The following is a 19,980-nucleotide window of genomic DNA, read 5'->3' as shown; positions in this document are numbered from 1 at the left end:
AAGAAATTTGACTTTTATTCAGTTCATTTTCCAATCTCTTTCCCCAGAAATCTTGGCTCTTTTTTCCCTCCCCAGGATTGAGGAGTAGGCTTTTGTTTTAGAAAGCCTTCCCTGACTCTCCTTTCCAGGCCCTACTTCTCTAGATCCATCATTCAACCAACCAACCAGCCAATCAATCAACCAAATCAAACCTCAATTAATTAGGCACTGCACAAGGTATTTAAGAGTGTTGCTATTCAGTGGTGTTTGACTCTCTGTGACCTATTTGAGGTTTTCTTGGCAAAGATACTAGAGTGATTCTCCATTTTCTTTTGTAGCTCACTTTACAGATGAAGAAACTAAGGCAAACGTGTTAAGTGACTTGCCTAGGGATACAGATAGTAAATGTCTGAGACTGAATTTGAACTCAGATCCTGCTGACTCCAAGCCCAGCATTGTTGGGCTTTGACACATAGTTGCCTAGGTATTGGGGAACACAAAGACAAAATGGAAACAATCACTGCCCTAAAGATTGAACATAAACACATAGGTAGGTGTAAAACACATATAAAGCAGATACAAGGTAACTTTGGAGGAGAAGACTGGGAAAGCCAGGAATAGCCCCATACAGAAGGAACTCGAGACTTAGAAGAAATCTTTTTGTTTATCTTTCTATTGGATATATCTAAAACTTTTTAAAAAAATAATTATAACTTTTTATTGACAAAACTCATGCCAGGGTAATTTTTTACATTATTCCTTGCACTCACTTCTGTTCTGATTTTCCCCCTCCCTCCCTCCCTCCCTCCCTCCACCCCTTCCCCAAGATGGCAAGCAGTCCTATACATGCTAAATATGTCACAGTAGGATATATCTAAAACTAATAAAGGGATATTAAACTCTAGGATCATAAAAAGAAAGAAAGAAAGAAGGAAAGAAAGAAAGGAGGGAGGGAGGAAGGAAAAAAGGGAAAGAAAGAAAGAAGGAAAGAAAAATTAGGAATTTCAAAGGGCAGAGATGGGGAAGAACATTCCAGTCAGTACAAAAGTATGGAGATAGGAAATGGAAAGCGGTTCATGAGGAAGAGTAAGCAGGCTAATTTGGCTAAGATGGGGTCAAGTCATGAATAGCTTTTTGAATGGCAACTCATGGATCTTATATTTGCTTCTAGAGGTAATTGGGAGCTAAGGGAAGTTTACTAAGTAGGGGCCACTTAGACCCCTTAGACACTTCACTTTAGAAAAATCCTTTGGGTGATTGTGCAGAGGGTAGATCGGCGTGATGAGAGATCTGAGGCCAGGAGGCCACTGAGAAGATTATTACAATAGTCAAGGAGAGATGTAATGAGGGCCTGAATTGGGAGTGGCTGTGTGGGTGGAGAGAAGGGGTCAGACTCCAGGATTGCTTTAGAGGTAGAATGCACAAGATTTGGAACTGATGGGTGATGTGGACCCAGTAGAAATGAGCTGAGGGGTCACCAATATTGTCAAACTGGGTCATTAGAAGGATGATGGTACTCTCAAGTGAAATGGGGAAGATTTAGGGGAAAAGATAAATGTCTCCCCATTAGCCTTAGGAACAGAAAAAATGCTCTGTTTTCTTTTTAAAACCCTTCAATCCAGAGCAGTCTGCATTTCCAGTCTTAGTAGATAGGCACTGAGGATTGTTGTTATTCAGTAGTGTTTGAGTCTTGGTGACCCCATTTGATGCAGTTAGCATTTCCAGTCTTAGCAGATAGTACTCCTCTATACACACACACACACACACACACACACACACACACACACACCATTCAACCACAGTACAGTTTGTACTATTTCTCCACTTTCCTTCCCTCTCTGGTCCTTTGTATAGCTGTTGTTGCACATGCCTAAAATATATTTCCTATTCATTTTTATGTTGTAAAATCCAAATTTTCTTCAAGTCTTACTCACCATCTTTTACTTAATGTCCTTTCTGACTCCTTCCCCCAAGGGCTAGCACTCCTCCCCTTAACTCCTTTATATTTACTTTGGTCATATGACAAAAATGAAGGATGAGAAGAAACACATTGAGAAGACTCTCTGGAATATGGTGGATCAACAAGAGTTGAACAAGATGAGAGGGAATGGATAGGCACAGGATGTGGTAAGCCTCTTGAGAGCAGGAACATTTTCACTTTTGTTTTGGTCTCCTCAGTACCAGTGAGATCCAACATAATGCTTGCCATGTAGTGATGATTAATAAATGTTTGTTTATTCATTGATTTAGGTGTAGTGACTCCAAGTCCCGTGCTAAGCAGTGCTACATTTTTTCCTCCTTAAAAGTAGGAGGTTGGATCAGATGACTTGCAAGGTACTTTCCAGTTCTGGGATGCTTTAATTCCCTATATGGACAAAGGTAAAGCTCTAATGTTTCCTGGAGGCCACACCCTGGGAGGCCAAGCAGGGTGTCCAGGGACTAAAGTCATGGCTGTATCTTTTTCTATTCTAGGCAAGGAAAGCTGGTAAAATCTTCCTCTATTCCCTCTAACCTCTTGAGTTTATTTAGCCTTTATTTCAAACTGGTTCCTAGAACCTTCTTTTGGTTCTAGAAATAAGGAGTCCTTGCAAACTTTGAGAAGGAGCCTGTGTTTAGGCCCTTGAGGTAGTGGTGTCTGTATATATGAATTTTTTGGGAGAAAGTCTGTGCTTGCTTGCTGTCCTTGATAAGGGGTGGCGAGGGGTCTGGATCTGGGACCTTCTGAGGAGTACCTGGGTGTCTGAGTCCTTCTGGAGAGGGTCTCTGTGTTAGGGTCCTTGGGTAGGGGTATTTGTATGTCTGAGCCTTCTGGGAGTGCAGATCTATGAATTAATGATGTGGGCTGGTGGTGTCTGGGACCCTGGGGAGATGTATAACCATGTATCTGAGTCTCTAGAATGGAAGTGGCTGTGTCTGGGGACTTGGGGATGATGGCTGTGTCCCTTCTGTGGGCTATCTGTATATGGTGCAGGGTGAGGAGATTGTGTGTTTGGTCTCTTTTGGGATAGGGTCTGTATTCTTAGGCAGAGTGACTATATGTTGGGCCTCTGGAGTCGGAGGGAGGGTAGATCTTGGGGATATTGTGTCAGTCTGTATGTCTGAGATTTTGGAAGAGGGTGGAGAGCTGGGTCTCTATGTGGCAGGCTTCTGGGGGGAGGGAGAGAGAGGGAGAGCAGTGCTAGCTGGGGCAGCTCCCTGGGTGGGTTCTGTGGCTGGCCCAACATTGCCTCATCCTAATGACACAGTCCTTAATGACTGTTTGCCATTGTCTGAGAGATGGCAACATATCTTCCCTAATGATACATTCTCTTGTGGCTAATGACCCGCTCCTTCCCCTTCATTTGGAGAGCTGCTGCCTGGCACTCAGGCAGCCCAGAGAGATGTTGACAAGCTCAAGACATTAGTGTCTGGTGGGGTGGGGGTGGTAGCAGAAGAATACCTCTTAAGCTCTTTCATTGTGCACTAGGGAGGTAAACCAGGCTAATTCCATTCCTGGGTGGGAATTGAGGAACCTTTGGATGCCCTGCCTTCTGTCTCCTGGGAGGCCCACTGCCTGTGTCTGGTGTCTGGGTTATTTCTCCCATTCCCATCCTCTTGCTCTCCTTTGTGTCCCCTTCCATAATAAATAGTAGCTTTCTCTATCTTGGAATCAGATTCCTCTTCCTGAGTTCAAATTTGACCTCAGACACACAGTAGCTGTGTGACCCTAGGCAAGTCAGTTAACCTGATTTACTTCAGTTTCCTCATGTGTAAAATGAGCCAGAGATACCCCTCTGGTATCTTTGACAAGAAAACCCCCAAAGAGGCCACAAGAGTCAGCTATGACTGAAAAATGATTAGACAACAATAAAATCTCCTCAAAAACCTGCAGATAAGGGTCAGAGTCCTTGCACTTCAACTTAATGGTTTGTAAATTTAGATGAATCATTTCCGTTTCTTCAATGGTATAATGAAAGTTTTAGATTAGGTCTCATCTAATGCCTCTTCCATTCATATCCAGCATTCTGCAATCTGTCTTCCCTAGACTAATGAAGGATCTTGCTTGTCCCCTGGCTTTTGAGAATCCTGGGACTAATAATTTAGTGAATGCCAAAACCCCTTCTTCTGTCTATTTAAACAATTAAAATTTCATGCAACAAATAACCATTTTCTCTTCCTCCCATTTCACCCTTCACTAGGAAAAAATAGAGAAAGAAGAACAAAATTCTTGAAACAAATATGGCTGGTCAAGCAAAAAGAAAATTTTGCATTGGCCATGAACAAAAATGCAACCTTCTGCAACCTGAGTTCATTCCCTTTGCCAGGAGATGGATAGAATACTTCGTCATCCATTGTGAGGTGGGTGAGAGCAGAACAAAGGTTGACCTTGAAGAGGAAAGGAAAGAAAGGGATGGTTGTAGAGAAGGGGAAAGGCAGGTGTTTGTTGCTAGATGGGCAGATTCATTCAAAAACTGACACCAAGGGCTCCATTGCTCTCTGGTGAGTCTTTTTGAACACCACTCAACAGTGTGCGGGCAATTCCCAGATGCCCCACCTTTATTTCCCACTATTATCTACTTCCCCTTATTTAATCTTTCAGAGTAACACTGATCCCAGAAAGCAAGTGATTATCCTAAACTACCTCATTCACTCGACTTGAAGGTTTCTCTTAAGAACTTTAGAAATTATTTCACAATATGGGAGACACTGGCACAGGACCCATCCACACAGCATGCTCTCATCAGGGAAGGTGCTGTGTTTTTTTTTTTTTTTTATTTATTTAATAGCCTTTAATTTACAGGATATATACATGGGTAACTTTACAGCATTAACAATTGCCAAACCTCTTGTTCCAATTTTTCACCTCTTACCCCCCCCCCCACCCCCTCCCCTAGATGGCAGGATGACCAGTAGATGTTAAATATATTAAAATATAACTTAGATACACAATAAGTATACATGACCAAAACATTATTTTGCTGTACAAAAAGAATCAGACTCTGAATTATTGTACAATTAGCTTGTGAAGGAAATCAAAGATGCAGGTGTGCATAAATATAGGGACTGGGAATTCAATGTAATGGTTTTTAGTCATCTCCCAGAGTTCTTTTTCTGGGTATAGCTAGTTCAGTTCATTACTGCTCCATTAGAAATGATTTGGTTGATCTCGTTGCTGAGGATGGCCTGATCCATCAGAACTGGTCATCATCTAGTATTGTTGTTGAAGTATATAATGATCTCCTGGTCCTGCTCATTTCACTCAGCATCAGTTCGTGTAAGTCTCTCCAGGCCTTTCTGAAATCATCCTGTTGGTCATTTCTTACAGAACAGTAATATTCCATAATTTTCATATACCACAATTTATTCAGCCATTCTCCAACTGATGGACATCCATTCAGTTTCCAGTTTCTAGCCACTACAAAAAGGGCTGCCACAAACATTCGTGCACATACAGGTCCCTTTCCCCTTTATAATCTCTTTGGGATATAATCCCAGTAGTAACACTGCTGGATCAAAGGGTATGCACAGTTTGATAACTTTTTGAGCATAGTTCCAAACTACTCTCCAAAATGGTTGGATTCGTTCACAACTCCACCAACAATGAATCAATGTCCCAGTTTTCCCACATCCCCTCCAACAATCATCATTATTTTTTCCTGTCATCTTAGCCAATCTGACAGGTGTGTAGTGGTATCTTAGAGTTGTCTTAATTTGCATTTCTCTGATTAATAATGACTTGGAGCATCTTTTCATATGACTAGAAATAGTTTCAATTTCTTCATCTGAGAATTGTCTGTTCATATCCTTTGACCAAGGTGCTGTGTTTTATGCGAAAAACAGAATGGAAGTAGCTCAGAAGAAATGTAAGCAAGAGTTAGAGAATCTGAAAGTACCTGACTTGTGGCAGAGCATTCTGAGCTTATATTGGTATGATCAGTCACAGTTGGATACCCTGTAACTTGACTTTAACAGAGTGATGTCATCTTGGTCCTCTTCAAGAATGTAGGACAACAGCCAACCAACCAACCAATCATTCCCTAGGCATTTACAACTCTTGTCCAGAAATATTTGTCTCATTCTTTACCCTGAGTCCATTAGTTCTGTCAATAAATGCATGGCATCTATAATAGTGAAACAGGGGGCTACAAATGAGGGACTCCTATCCTCAAGAAGCTTACATTCTATTGGAAGATGGAATGTGTACGCGGTTCAGTAAATACAAAATGATTAGAGAATGCCAACAACTTGGAGGATCAGGGTAAGCTTCCCACCAGATGTGGTGCCTGTGTAGAACTTTGAAAGAAGCTTAGGATCCACTGTATGGCAAGAAGAGCCCTATGTACTTACCTGTTGTGTGTAGCCACCCAGTCTCAAAAACTCCCACCTCTGGTAATTCTCATTTAGAAATAGATGAACCAGTTTGCCTTCCTCCCAACCCCTCACAAATGTGTCCCTACCTTCTATATCTCTCACACCTAGAGTTCTACCTCTTGTAGCTCTCACCAAAATTTCTCCCACCCTGGAGCCTTTCCATAAGCCACTGCTTCACACTTTCTAATCCAATTTTTTCTCCTTTTCTCCATTCAGACGAACTCCATTCCCTTGCTCTAGGAAACCTTTCTTGGTCTACAATGATTGGGACAGAGTGTTAAGGAATCCCTCTTCATCCTCTGAGGACTCCTGCATATATTCCCATGCAGAAGTACTTGCTTAGACATGAACCTATGCATATATCTCTCCTGGGTGTGTGCCTCATCTGCCTCATCTCTCATTGAAATGGAAGCTCCCCAAAGGCAAAGACCAAATCTCTTCCTCTGTAAAGCTTGCTTTGACCCACTTCCCTAACGTAAGACAGGGTTCTACAATGTGAATATTGCAGGACTGACCAACTATATATTCTGTGCAAGGGCTTCTTAAACTTTTTCCACTTGCGATCCCTTTTGCCTGAGAAATTTTTATGTGAGCCTGGATACACACACACACACACACACACACACACACACACACACTCACACACACATAATAGTAAAAAAATCGAACATGTATTGATAATAAATCATAATTTTGTGATCCTCACATTCAATTATAGATATTATATGGGCTTGCGAGCTATAGCTTAAGAAGCTAGATTCTATACTTTTGTTCTCTCCTCCTCCTTCTCTTCTTTTTCTCCTCTTCCTCTTTGCCTTTTTATCCTCTCCTCCTCACCCTCTCCTCCTTCTTCTCTTTTTTCTTCTCTTCCTCCTCCTTTCTTCCTCTCCTCTTCCTCTCCTCTTTCTCTTCTCATCCTCTTCTCTTTTTCCTCCTTGCCCTCTCCCCCTCCTCTTTCTCTTCTCTCTCTTCTTCCTCCTCTTGCCCTCCTCTCCTCCTCCAATCTAACAACCAGTTATCAACCACCCCCAGCATTCAAGATCTTTTTCTGGGGCTTGAAGGTACAAAGACAACATGAAAAGAATCGTGCCTTCTAGGAGCCTACTGGGGAACACCATGTATAATGCATATGTGATAATTTGAGGAGGAGGAAGAAAGAGTAAAAAACTGAAGATTCAGGATAGACTTTCTGGATAAGAGATAGAATGATAACTGAGAACTGAAGGAATTGTTAAGAGATGGAGAGAGGGTGCCTTCCAAGCAAGTGGGGTAACATGCAAAATCACAGAAGCAGGAGATGACATGCTGAATTCGGAAGAAAGCAAATGTGCCTGTTTGGTTGGGAAATAGAGTCCATGAAAGGGAATAATGAATTGCAATAAGCTTGGAAGTGGAAACTGAAACCATATGATGAAGAGCTTTAGGAAGGTTTGGAAGATCAAAGTTCAGCATAAGGAAACATGGAGTTCACAAAAAGGCAGTATAGCAACCTGCTTTATTGAAAAGGAAATGCTTTCAGTATGAAGAGCAGTCAAGGAAGATGATGGAAACTGGCAAGATCCACTGAGTCCCTGGGTAGAATTGAGCACTCTACTGGGACTTTGGAGGGAAGGTGACACCTTCTTACCAAATCAGTAAAGTCTGGGTTGAGAGGATCCTTTATCTGGATCTAACAGGACTGCTGAGGGGAGTCCTGAAACTCTCTCTCTGATTTGGAGGGAGCCATGAGGTAGAAACTCCTGAAACTCCTTGAGACTCTCCTTGAACCCTTTTCTTTGCAAAAAACTCACCCCAGGGAATCAAAACAAGCAGTTTCATTCTGTTAGACATGCATACCCTCATTGATAACACTCACTACTGATGCCCTCCAATGAGTTGAAGATTACGCTAGACTTACTCATTCAATTTGGAGATTCTCTATTCTGATTTTAACTCAAACTACCCCTTCCTCTACCCAAAGTTTCAATTATAAAACTGGGCAATTGGGCTCAATACCTTGAAGAGGACCAAAGCAGGAATCATGCTAGGCCAAAGTTGCTCCCTTGGCATAGCTGCCCGTGAGGGACTCTCTGCCTGCTAAAATGACATTCTCTTTTCAGTGTTAATCTCTCTTTGTCTCTCTCATACATTCCCCTAACAGGACCATACCCCTCTTTACCTCCCTATTGGGATTTCTCTCCTAAGAACTTTCTATCTTTCTGTCAGGATTTCTCTACTAGGCCTTTATGTCTCTGTTGGGACCTTGCCACTAAGGAAGTCAGCTTGCAAAAGCTGACTTCCCAGTGCCAATAAACTTCTTTTCCCAGTCTAATTTTTCGGGTTCATAAATTCATTTTTGAGGGACCTGTGCCGACCAGAAGAGGGTTCCCACAACTCTCTGCATTTTTGGTTCCCTGACTGGGAATTGAGGGGAGCCAAATCTCATCAGGACCATGCATAGGAGTATCAGAGCCAGGAGCCTCTACCTGGGGACTGTGCTGATTCATATTCGAAGAGAGAAGAAAGACTCCTGGGGAACTAACTGATATTCAGACTTTCCATAAACTGCAAAAGGGGCTTTGTTACTGCTAATCTTACTTACAAAAAGGACAGCTAGATGGTACAGTACAAAGAGAGCCAGGCCTGAGTCAGGAAGACCTGCGTTCAAATCCAGCCTTAGACATTTACTAGTTGTATAATCCTGGGTAAGTCACTTAACCCTGTTTGCCTCAATTTCCTCATCTATAAAATGAGCTGGAGAAGGACATGGCAAACCATTCCAGTAGCTTTGCCAAGAAAACCCCTAATAGGGTCAGGAAGAATCAGGCACGACTTAATAACAACAACTACTCCAGCAGAGTGACTCAGAGCCCTCTGGGCTTCTTCATTTGGCTAATGTATTCCTTACAAAATGCCACACTAAGGAGCTTATATATCTCTGTATCCCAGAGGCAATAGGGAGCCACTGAACAAAGTCTTCATCAAGTGCCAATCTGTGGGCACAAATGCCAGTAGACTTGTAGAGGAGTTAGGAACAAAACACGATAATTTGTAAAGTACTTGAAAGACCCCTGGATTTGGAGCCATTAATTCCCAGACTCTCACAGCTAACCAGGATTCTCTGCAGTGGCTGATATAGTTTCATTTGAGTATCTTCAAAGGAGAGATGGTTGCCCTGGAAGTTGTCCATACATCCATCTTCTACACAGCCCTAATTGTTAGAAGACTTTCTTTTAAATCCCTCTTTTATTTATCTTTAAGCTCATGCAACAGTTCTGACCTACGCAGGTCCAGCTGACCAGGTCTAATTTCTCTTCTAAACAATAAGCTTTCAGAGATTTAGATACATGGACATCATGTCTTCCAGCATCTCCCCAATAATAAAAGTCACTTTTTCACAAGTTTGCCATTAGCATGGGATGAGCAGGGCACATGGCTCCTATCCTGAGCTTCTGAGATACCTTATAGGTGACTTGAGTCACCTATTCTCTCCCAAGGCTCTATCTCTCTTTAAAGTTAATGTAGGAACACAGAGCAGAGGGTAGCCAACTTGGGAAGGTCCCACACCCAACCTTTACCTGGACTGTTTCCTCCAGGTCAAGATTCCACTGATGCACTTTCCCTGGACTTGCTTCTGATAACCTTTTCCTCTAGGATTTGTTTTTGAAAGCCCTTTGGGTTCTGATCCTTCCTGACCCCAACTCTTTCCTTCACTCCAGTTTAAAATGTAGTCAAGAAAGTGCAGCCAGGAATGAAGATAGTTCTCCTTTCATCTTTTAAGCCTCTATCGAGTCCAAAGTCCTATTGAACTGAGCTATACAAAGGAAAGTATAGACTGGAAGTGGCTCCAGTTAATCATTCCTGGTCCCCCTGGAATTATCGTGGCGTAGTCAGCTCTGGGGTTGAATCTCATTTTGAGTCACTAGTGACCTTAATATTTATCTGTGTCAGGGGACATAGTGACTGCGGGATTTTCTTTATAAAGGGGAATAAGATGACAACAATGAAAGGATAATGGGGGTGGGGCGGGGATAGCTTGTATAGGAAGGAGTTGTGATTCATGTTTCTGGCTGCAGAGGAAGAATCTGATTCTCCTCATTTGAAACCCTCCTCACCATCGGAAAGGGGATAGAACTTTGATGAATTGGGCAGTAAATGGAGAGCTGCTTTCTTACCCAGAATGGAAGGAGGGGAGGGAAATATCTCCATGTACTTGAATTAGCTCAGCAGTCAGCACTCTCGGCTCTCAGCAATATTTTTGCCACCTTGCAAACTCCAATCTCTCTGCCCATTTCAGAAAAATAGTGTCTGGGGAGTTGGTACCTGGAGATTGGAGTGATGTGGCAGCTGGAGAATGGAGATTCCACTCTTCCTTGCTTGGGCATCCCAACATACAGAATGATCTCTTTTCTTTTGGCTCCCCTTTCCTAATATTCTCCAAAACACAAAATTCCAGAAAGTCAAGTTCAAAAGATGCCACCAACTACTGATCTTTGAGATTCTACTTGAACCCTTCAGAGACATTTTGTTCTTTATCTCTTTATTGGGGCTGACAAATCCAGGGCTCAATATAATTTCCTCTGTCATGTAAGCCTTTGTCAACTGGCCCTAGCTTACCTTTCCAGTTGAATTGTGCATTTCTCCCATTTCACACAAAATACAATGCATCCAAACTGTCTCACTGTTCTTCTATTCCCCCCCTTTTAAGTTCAAACATTTCCTGTCTCTCCATGTCTGGAAAGCCCTTCTTCCAGAATACCCTCTGCCTTTTAGAATTCCATTTAAGGCTCACTTCAACCATCACTTTCAATGGGAAACCTTCTCTGAACTTCCCATTCACTACTTCCTTCCCTCCTCAAATGTCTTTGTATCTATTTTGAAAAAATATCTTCTCTATCCCTGTATATGTCCATGTCTATTTTCCCCTCCCAGGTAGTTAGCACCTTAAGGACAGGGGACTTTTTTACTTTTGGGGTTTTAATCTTCAGGTCTTATCACTATCCAAGGACTATTTGTAGTTGTTGTTTAATCCTGTATGACTCTTCGTGACCCCATGGATCAGAATGCCAGGCCCGTCTATCCTTCACTATCTTTTGAAGTCTGTCCAAGTTTATGCTTGTTGTTTCCATGCGTAGGTACTTAATAAATGGTTGTGAGGTGATGAGTTTGCTAAGGTCCTTTTTAGCTCTGAATTCTATGATTCCTCTTAGAAAACATAAAGTTTGGTCAAAGTGTGGTCACTTTTCTTCTGATGAATCTAGGTAGGCTTCCCAGAGGAGGCAGGATTATAGAAGATGCTTAAAGAATGGAAAGACTGTTCTATTTGGGACAAACCCTATTTGGGTTTGGAGTAGAAGGAATTGAAAGTCTTTTATACTCTATGAGGCAGAAATGGAAGATGGCATATGGTTGAGTGACTCTATTCCTGTGTTCGTAAATGTCTTCCTGGGCTCCATCTTGCCACCATCAAACAGATAGGTAGATCTGCCCTAGCTTAAAAGCCCATAAGGTTAATTTTCTTTTCTTATATATCTTGCACGATTATATATAAATAATCTATATCAGGTTGCTTACTATTTCAGAGAAGGGGAAAGGGAAGAAGAAGGGACAGAACTCAAAACCAAAAAAAATGTTTAAAATTGTTTTTATACATAATTGGAGAAAACAAAATATTATTTAATTTAAAATTTTTCAGTTTATAATCTGCTCTCTCTACCTCTCTCCCACTCATTGATAAGGCAAGAAATACTATACCTGGAGTTAATTTTTTTTTCTTCAAGGACATTCAGCCCATGCCAAAGGCAAATGTGTGTGATTTATGGGGTAGGAGATAAATATCTGTCAGAGCTTTACCTTAAGATTCATGGGATGATGATAATAATTTATACTTAGATAACACTTTACAAGGTATTTGGTAACTCACAACAACCTTATGAGATAGGCAGTGCTAGAATCCATTCTATGGAAGAAGAAACTGAAGCTCAGAGAAATTAAATGCTTTGCTCACAGTTACACATCTAATACCCAAATTCAAATACTGGACTCTGAGACTTGAGTTCTTTCTATATGTCAAACTATTTGGTCACTAAATGACAGAGGGACAATTTCAGTACATGGACTGGTTCCTAATGGCCAGAATTTGTTACTACAGCATTTACAGTGAAATGCTGGAAAAGAAAGTTCAATTCAACAAATATTTATAAAGTACCCACTATGTGCAAGCCACAGTGATGATGTGTGAATGAATGAGATCCCTTCTGCTCAGAGATGGGAGATGCAGGTTCAGAAGCAAAAGAATTCAAGAATTTGATAACCCCCAAGGCTGTGGAAAAAGGAGGAGGTTTTATTTTTCATTAAGAGGCTTTCCCTTGGTGGGCATATTTTCTTAATGAAGAAAATTTTGCAAAGAATGACTGGAAAAGACCCACTTTATAAGCAAATCTGGGGTGGTTTGAATTGATAATCAGACCAGGATTTCTCAATTGAATGAAAATTACCTTGAAGGTTTTAAAATTTCTTGAATGAGGATGTGACTCCCCAAAAGATCAGTGAGAGTTGTTGATTTGCCCTTGAATAATGCTGCTTATCTCACCCTGAGAGGATGTGCCTTTCTAGATTTTGGAGCCCTGGAGACCCTGATCTTTTTTCTTTTGCAGATCAAAGGGGACATGGTTACAGTGATTATTTACACAATTTTTACAGAGTTTACTCGCATCAACAGCACTAGGTATTTTTAAAAAATGTTATTCGAAAGATGCAACATGATACAATCCTGCCTTCAAGAAGGTAACACTCAGCTGGGGGAATATAATATACTTCTTATAGGTAAATTCAATTTATAAGCAATTAATACTAAGTAATTTCAAAAGACAGAAGGAAGCAGGAGGAACTGACTCATCATCAGAAAGTTATTACTCCTCAGTGCCTTCCATTACTCCAAAGCAGAAAATTTTAGAATAGGAGGGAAATTTTGAGATCTAGTGCAATGCCTCAGTTTCCAGCCTAATAAACCAAAGTCAAAAAAGGGGGCTTGTCACAGCTCTGTCACAGCTTTGTCTCTTTTGATCTCATCCAAGCCAATGTCTATTGGATTGCAATAGAGTTAAACTCCCTTTAATTCAGGCTTCCTTGACATGACAAATAGGGAGTAGCTAAGATTTAGGCAGAAATTGGCTCAGAGCCATGAATTTCATTGACAGAATGGTTACTGTCAAGTAGCTGAGTTGTTGGAGGCCAGTCGCTAAGTAGCAGGATAGATTGAGTATAGACACAAATTCTGACCAGATGCTCCTTGAGGGCAGGGACTGTGTTTCTGTCAAGCTAATCCCCCATTTCACTGGGTTTAGTAAATAGTGGGGAATCCCCAGGGTAATGAGGTAATGAGAAAAGTCAAGCTTTGTAAGAATATTTACAAACAGTATGTAAATAAATGAATAGGAATGAGCACAGTGAAATATGGAGGCATGAATGCTAAGGGGATATAGGATAATAGAGCTGTGAGCTTTGGGTGGGGTTAAGTCTGGAGTAACCTGTCTTTTGGCCCCACCCATAGGAACATTGTATTTGGAGGCCTTGGGGGGGAGGAGGATAGGGAACAGACCTGCTTACTGAGCAATTTATCCATCATGTCTGTCATGTAAGGGGTCTGTATCTGAATTTGAGGTGGAAAGGGGTTCTGGGAAGAAGGAGGCGTGCTGTGGCTACTGGATTTGATAGGGTAGGTAAGGAGTTGTGGAAACCAGATACAGAGCAATGATTAGGTATGAGCTAGGAGGATAAGAGAGTGATTTTATTCTCCCTTTCCATCCCATCCCCCCCCAAAATGAATTTTTCTGCTAGTCAATCCACTTACTTTCTGTCCCATAATCCTTCTTTAGTCCATCTGACTAACAGTGGGAATTTTATTCTTTTCCTAAACAGTTGTTATCATTTCCAAGCTATTTAAAATTTGATAAAACTTGTTGGCCAACAAAACTCAAGGTGTTTGTTGTGTGATTGAATGTGCAGATAGAGATAAAGAGAAAGCTTTCTCCTTTCAAAGACTGGAACTATTTATTTCCTCAGGAAAGCTGAGCTGGAGACTGCACCATAGGAAAACTCCAAAACACAGAGTCAGAGAAGCAGAGACAAGACTGATATTATTCCATTTGAGCTCTGCAAGTATATGAGTCCCAATTTGAACTGTGTACTCATTTACTTCCCTTTTTGTGAAGCAGTGAACTTGAAAGAAGCCTCCGGTGAGTAAAAGTTTATTGATTCAATCTAAGAGTCTTCAGTGTCAGGCTTCTCCTGTGAATGCATTTCAAATCATGATGGGGCTGGTGGAAGAGAACTACTGTACATGTACAGAACAACTACATTGTACATGTACAATTATCAGAGTGATGGCACCCTAACTATTTAATGAAAATAGCAGTGTAGTACCTTGTTTATAAAAGGATTTAGAAAGAGGAGAGAGATAAGTTGTTCATAGGGATGGAGTGAAAATAGGCAGCAAAAGAAACAATGGATACCAGAGGCCAAACACTTCCACCAGTCTGTACCTGTGACATTATTCAAAGATGCTTGAGGAGGACCAGCCTTGCTCAGGGCTTTCTTACCCTGAGAGAAATTTGTAAGGCCCCATCCAAACTATTTCTATCCATGTGAGACCCAATGCAATCAAAGTGCAAATTATATGCAGATAAATGTTCTCAACTATTTCCCCCTCTTCCATCTAGAGGTGTGAAGAGAACTTCAAAGTTATCTACTTTAACATCTTCATTTTTCCAGATGAGAAAACTGAGTTTAAGAAACACAAAGAGAAAGAGAGACAGAGAGACAGAGACAGGCAAAGACAGAGACAGACACAAAGAGAGGGAAGGAGGAAGGGAGGGAGAAAGAGATTGAGAGAAAAAGAGAGGTGGGGGAGGGAGGGAGAGAAGGAGAGAAAGAGGAAAAGGAGAGTGAAAGAAGGAGAAAGAGGGAAAGAGGGAGAGAGAAAGAAAGAAGGAGGGAGAGATGGAGTGCCTACCTTGTCTAAACCTACTGGCATTGCACCCCAATTCCTAAGAATCCAACTGAATGAATGAATGACTAACTGAACAATGAAAAAGCATTTATTATTTTCTATGTCCAAAGAACCATGCTAAACACTGGGGTTAAAAATAATTCAGCAGAGGCAATCCTTGCTCTCAAAGAATTCACATTCTTACAGGATAGGCAATATATAGAGGAAGTTTCAGCTGCACAATTAGTTGGAAAGATCCCATTCATGTAGCAATAAAGCAGATGCTAATGTCTCTTTAAAAAAATTGTTTCCACTGATAAAGTTTTGTTTCTGATTTTGAGCCACTTGACAGTGGCTTAGTCGTGAGAACTTTCTTTTCTAGGTCTTTAGTAGCTGTGGTTGTTGAGGAGGAAGAATTTGCAGCAGTGCACAGAGGCAGTTCCCAGGTTCCATCCCCAGGGAGGTTGTTTGGTGACTACAGAGTCTAGGCTGGAAATAGGATTGGTGATCTAGAGGGCACTGGCATTCCCAGGACTCTTGGGTTTGCTTCACTATTGGCAGTCTCTGGTCAATGGTTGATTTTCACAAGGGTAAGTTAGTGGAGAATTTTTCCAAAGGGGATTTATCCCTTCAATAATGGTTGAAGGGAAAAAGCTAGAAGAGTCCTGGTTAGGTGTGTGTGGAGTGTGCTCTTATTCCCAGCCTCTAAAATTGAGTGCTGCATGAGTCCATCAGGGTCTGAGAGGTGGATGAGAGCTGTAGTTTGACTCATCTGGTGATATTTCTTTCTTTCCCTCAGGTTATCTTTTTGTAGCTGGGCTAGTTTACCTGCCCTGTGGGTAGCAGCTGGTTTGCAGTCAATGGGGAACATTGACTTCTTCTTCACAGTAGTTACTTCCTCAGATGATATCTTGAGGGTTTGGGCCAGTGTTCTGGGGTGAAGTGGGGGTCACTAGCCTTGCTCTGGCTCCAGGGCTTATCTGCCCATCACTGGGAGCTGGTTAGTGGTTGGTTTTGGTTAGTCTAGGAATGTGGGCCCTTTGTCACAGCAATTTTGCCCTTTAAGGATGACTTTAAGAACCAGGTGATCAAATCCAGAATTCTTTCCATTAGTGTACTGACTCCAAATGAGGCCTCTTGACTCATTCCATGTTTCTCTCTATGGAAACAGCTGGAGAGGGTAGCTAGATTCACTTTAAAGATCCATCCAGGTGCAGTGGAGGCAGATAATGAGTCTGGGAGGCAATGATACTCATAATAATGATACCTTCCCCTATTATTTTTTTGCCTGGGGCCTCTTGGGTTCCTTAACACAGAGGGAAGAACACTTCTCCCAAGGTCAGTCAACTGTAGGTCTCCACATTTGTCCCAAACCTTTTTATACTGCAAGCCTAGATTCACAGACTGGGGAGAGATTTAGAGGAAAGAGACTCAAAGCTTTAGTTTGATGGCAAACAATGGACACAGGCCCAGGGCTGAAAGACAAGAACCAAATTAGGAATAGCCTACTAGAGTTGGAAGAGGTGGAGAGAGAAAGGGAGACTCCACAAAAATATAGGATCATAGATTGAGAACTAGAAGGAACCTTGCAGGACATCTTATCCATCTTCCTTTTCTTACAAATGTGACCTAAGATCACAGGAGTAATGTGACTGAAATTAGGTCTTCTGATTCTAAATATAGGACACTTTCCACTGGGCCATGCTGTATACCCATGGGATGGAAGAAAGGAAGGAGAAAGGGAAGGGAAGAGGCATTTATTAAATACCTACTAATTACCAAGCACAGCACTAAATATTTTATATTGTCTCATATGATCCCCACAACTCTGGGAAGTGGGTTCTATTACTTATCCCCATTTTACAAGGGGAAACTAAGGCAAATAAGCTAAGTGACTTGTCCAAAGTTATACAACTAATAAGTATCTGAGGCCAAATTTGATCATTCAAATTTTACTTTTGTTATTATTGACTTGCTTTGTGATCTTGGTAAATCTTTTTTCCCTTTTTGGTCCCCATTTCCTCATCTATAAAATTAGGGATTTGAACCAATTGTAGTGATGTGCTGGAGCCAGCTCTAAGGGGTCGCAAGAGCTGATAGTTAAATTTTCAGTATGAACATTTATTTATTCCTTGGAAATTGCCAAATACTACAGTTATGGTTTGGTTAAATATTTTGTTGATTGTCTAGAATTAAGAAAGCCATGGGAGAAATTGTTATAGTGTAGGTTTAAATTTAAAGTGTGTCCTGCATATATACCTCCACCCCACACCCAAAGCTGGCTGTTAAATATATACTAGCACACTCCTGGAACTAAATGTTCACTAAGAAATTCTAGCAGATTTCCAACATTACCAAATTGAGAGATTGCACTTAAGGAAAGAGAGACACTTGTGAGCTTGGGAGATAGAACAGAACCTTTGAAGAAAACCACGGAAAGCAGATATAATCCTCTGTCCCAGGCTCCTCCTAATGGCCTGATCAGATAAACTTTACCCTGAAGAATGTGGGGGTTCATGAATTTAACATGATGGCAGTGTGACTTAGAGATCAATTTCTAGATCCCCAGGACAGAGGAAAGGTAGCTGGTGAAGGGAGGGTGGAAAGAATTCTTTTCTCCTTTCTCTCTTTTCCTTTCTTCCTTCCTTCATTCCTTCCTTCTCTGTGGAGTTTTGGTGATGATACTTCTCAGGATGTCAGCTGTTGTCAAAACAATGGGCAAAGACTGTGGAATGGTTCTGGCAGCTTTTGATCTGGAGACAGTGAGGGAGAATGCTGAAGTACCATGGGGCTGGTGGGAGAAGTCACTTTACTCTAAGCTGAATCACCCCTTCCAGGGCTACCCTTAAACCCACATAAAAGTAACTCTTGTAGATATTGATGCTTATGTAATGGGAGATGGTATGATGTAAAAATATTCAACTCAAAAACCAGCAAGAACTGTGTTCTGGTCCTGTCCCTATACTTAATGGCTGTGTGACCTTGGACAAAAAATTCCACCTCTCAGTGCTCTAGGTAGTAACTACTCTGAGCAACAGAGAAGATGCCAATCCCTACTGGTAGAGGATTTTTCCATCTGGGAGTTCCTTAAATAAATGAAGTAATGATAATAATAATAATAATAATGGTATTCATATTGTTTGTAGGGTGGTACAATGGATAGAATGCTGGGCCTGAAATAAGGGATATTCATCATCCTGAGTTTAAATTTGGCCTCAGATACTTACTAGCTCTGTGACTTTGGGCAAGTCACATAAACTTGTTTACCCCAGTTTTCTCATCTGTAAAATGAGTTAGAGAAGGAAATGACAATACACTTTAGTATCTTTGCCAAGAAAAAAATGGAGCACAAAGAGCTGTACACAGCTGAAAGTATTCGAACAACAAGAAGTTTTTAAAGATTTTCAAAACCCTTTACAAATATTCTTTAAACCAATGAAATAATAATATTTATGATAGCTGGCATTTTCTAGCACTTCACACTTTGCAATGCATGTCATATATGTTATCTCATTTGATCATTTGCTCTTCTGCTTCTGTCCCTATACCTAGGTGATGCTCACATCATAAGTGGCATTTTGGGTCTCACTGTATAAAGGTTCAGTAATGACTATCTTTAGCCATTTCCCCTAAAGCTTCATGCTCAACAAGCTTAACCTGATTTAAAAAAAATTCTCCAACTTGTCATTGAGTTCTGGATTAGCAGTGTGAGAGTGTGAAAATTCCATCTTCCTCTTTGGAAAGGGAGAACATTGAGGCCCTTAAGATAAGCATCATGTTATGGTAAAAAGGACATTGGATTTAGAGTCAGAACATTTGGGTTTGAATCTCATCTATATCATTTACTAGCTGGGGAAAGTTACCTTAGATACTTTGTGCCTCAATTTTCTCATCTGTCAAAAATGTCCCCACAAAAAAACAACCCAAACCCAAAGACTTGCATGACCTACCTTAAAGAATTATTGTGAGGAAAGTGATTTGTAAAAATGCTTGAGTGCCATGTAAATGTAAGTTCTTGGTAAAAAGAAGACCAACAGAGATAAGCACAATGGCCACCAAGCAGTCTTCTTTTCCCATAGGATTGCTCTTGATAAGAATTGAAAGCAGTATTAAATTGACCTTATTAATTAAGAGGATCTAAAGTCCTAGGATTGGAGTTTTAAAATTATCCCTGCAATTTACTGGATGAGTGACTTTTGGCAAGGTCACTTCACTCTTTTGGGCCTCTTCTTTATCTGCAATTTCTTCATCTGCAAAATGAAGAGATGGGATGACCTTGGAGGGTTTCCCCAACTCTAGATCAATGATCTCATGACCTCAGAAGCAACAGAAAAGGTCAGTCACTAGTCAGAGACTGTCCAATAAGATGCTGTTTAGCCTTTGAGATGATGGAAAATTTGCAGAATCATGGAAAGGGTTAAAGGAGTTAAAAGAGACTCCAGTGAATGTCCAGTGTTCTAGGATGGAACCTACCCATCTTGTTATTGAGCATTGGAGCCTTTGAGCCTTTAACTGAGACTCCTGGCTTATAATAAGATATATAATAAATGAATAATAAAATACATACACACATATATACATATATCCTTATGTATATATGTATACGTATATATATATATATATATATGTTTATGTCATGGTGAGTGGGATTTTGTCCAAGGAAAAATGTGCATTTACAAAGA

At 40.9% G+C, this 19,980-nt stretch overlaps 1 long non-coding RNA gene across 1 annotated transcript; it reads left to right on the top strand.

Moving 5' to 3' along the window:
• The first annotated feature begins 1,947 nt into the window (after nt 1-1,947).
• LOC116419439 lies at nt 1,948-2,359 on the top strand. Its single transcript, XR_004229752.1, has 2 exons — nt 1,948-2,106; nt 2,230-2,359. It is a non-coding gene; the product is annotated as an uncharacterized LOC116419439 (long non-coding RNA).
• The last annotated feature ends 17,621 nt before the right edge of the window (nt 2,360-19,980 follow it).

Source organism: Sarcophilus harrisii, chromosome 5 (assembly GCF_902635505.1).
Source record: "Sarcophilus harrisii chromosome 5, mSarHar1.11, whole genome shotgun sequence".
Taxonomy (NCBI): domain Eukaryota; kingdom Metazoa; phylum Chordata; class Mammalia; order Dasyuromorphia; family Dasyuridae; genus Sarcophilus; species Sarcophilus harrisii.
Note: the sequence above shows the minus strand (reverse complement) of the source record. Positions and strands in the feature narration are given on the sequence as shown.